Raw genomic sequence first — 2,446 nt, 5'->3', positions numbered from 1 at the left:
AGTGAAACTTATTCCTAATCCTTAGCTTTAAAACCCAATGAAATTTTTTCGCCTTCGACAATCGCACCCCCCACCTCTAAGCAAAACTCGTACCCCTTAAAAAAATCCGAAAGCACGCCCCTGACCGAATCGAAATCCCCACCAAAAATCATCAAAAAATTCAAAAAGCTTAACCTAAAAACACAAATCTCCAAGCCTCTTACTTCGGGAGCTACGAAACGGCCCCCATTGGAATTATGTAAAGTTATAGGGTGAGGCAAATAAAGGGCCTATTAGAAATATCTCGAGAACTAAAGTAAAGAAAATTATGAAAATTTGAATATAGGGGTTTTGAGGTGTGAACTATTTAATGAAAATATTTTGGTCTCTTTGCTACTTCCAGTTATACCGGAAGTTGTAAATTCGTTTTTTTAAATGGGACACCCTATATATTTTTACGTTTTGGATTCTCCTCGATTTTTTCTTTCTTAAAATATAAAGTTTTGTAATATTATACAGGGTAGATTAAAAGATAATTATGTTCTTTTATTAATTTCGTAGCAAAATTCACACCCTGTAGAATTGTAGTAGTTTTACATTAAAATCCGTTTATATGTTCAAATGATTTTTAATATGGTCTACTATTGTTACCAATTATTAGTATAGCTAAATTTTGACTTTTAGTATACAGGGTGGGTCGAAACTCGGAATGTGTATTTTCTGAGTTTTCTTAAATGGAACACACTATATTTTAGTACTGTAATGAAATGGTATTTTATGGTACATTTTAATTTCTTAAGCATTCCCTATACCCAACTGCTTTAATTTGTGCTTAATTGTTAATCGCACCAACAATCTTGACTACGTGGATATTTTGATAGCTCAACCATTATTGGCAATTTTAAGTATCAGTCTCGATTAGTATGTATTTATTTCCAAAAATTAATTGAGATTGAATATTTTTACGGCCAACCTAATAAAATTTCAGGTATTTTGTGTTGCAATTCATGTTTGGCTTGAATCACCAATAACTCATAAATTGAAGCAGTTAGGTATAGGGATTGCATAAGAAATTAAAAAGTATCCTAAAATAACATTTCATTACAATACTAAAATACAGGGTGTTCCATTTAAGAAAACTCAGAAAACACTCATTCTGAATTTCGACCAACCCTGTATACAAAAAAGGAAAAATTTAACTATACCAATAATCCTTAACATAGACATAGACTATATTAAAAATCATTTGAATATAAACCGAGTTTATTATGTCAAACTACTACAATTCTACAGGGTGTGAATTTTGCTACGAAATTAATAAAAAACGTAATTATCTTTTAACCTACCCTGTATAATATTACAAAAACTTATATTTTAAGAAAGAAGAAATCAAGGAGAATCCAAAAATGTAAAAATGTACAGGGTGTCCCATTAAAAAAAAACGAAGTTACAACCAACTTCCGGTATAACCGGAAGTAGCAAAGTGACCAAAATATTTTCATTAAATAGTTCACACCTCAAAACCCCTGTATTCCAATTTTCATAATTTTCTTACCTTGAGTTCTCGAGATATTTCTAATACGCCCTTTATCTGTCTCACCCTGTATAGAGATAGAGATTAGGCAGTTTGAAATGCATGTAATATACTCTACTATACCAAAATATTGCACTTTCTGTTAGAACTTTTTAACCAGAAATGATTTAAAAACCAACAGTATACATTTGTCCTCATCTTGCTAAAGAACGTCGAATAATATATCGCTTATACTATTTCTGTGACTTTAAAAGTTACCTTTTAGGCGCGTCGAATAATATGTCGCCTGTACTATTTTGGCGACTTTAAACAGTACTTCCGGTTGTATTTCTAAATCCGTTACTCCGAGTTAAAATTACATTTTTATAAAAACCGAAATAAATCAAAACACCCTGTATTTAGCTATAGGAAAACAAATTGCAAAAAATTCAAAAACTTAGGTTCAAAAGCTCAAATCTCATATTGCCCTCCCACACCTATACAAAACTCGCACCCCTTAAAAAATACTAATTTGCGCCCCTGACATGGTTAAAATCGGCACAAAATAATAGCAATCAATTTAAAAATCTTATTCCAAAAGTACAAATGTCATATTGCCATCCCCACACTTATACAAAACTCGCACCCCTTAAAAAATCCAAAACCACGCCCATGACAGGTTTAAAATCGGAACAAAAACAAATCGCCAAAAATTCAAAGTCCAAAAGCTTAGCCTCATATTGCCCTCCCACACCTATACAAAACTCACTCCCCATAAAAAATACGAAAGTACGCTCCTGACAGGGTTGAAATCGGCACAAAAAATTCTCAAAAAATTTAAAAAGCTTATATCCAAAAGAACAAACCTCATATTGCCCCCCACGCCTATTCAAAACTCGCACCCCTTAAAAAATACGAAGGTACGCCCCTGACAGAGTTGAAATCGGCAAACAA

The sequence above is a fragment of the Diabrotica virgifera genome, chromosome 3, assembly GCF_917563875.1.
Source record: "Diabrotica virgifera virgifera chromosome 3, PGI_DIABVI_V3a".
NCBI lineage: Eukaryota > Metazoa > Arthropoda > Insecta > Coleoptera > Chrysomelidae > Diabrotica > Diabrotica virgifera.
Note: the sequence above shows the minus strand (reverse complement) of the source record.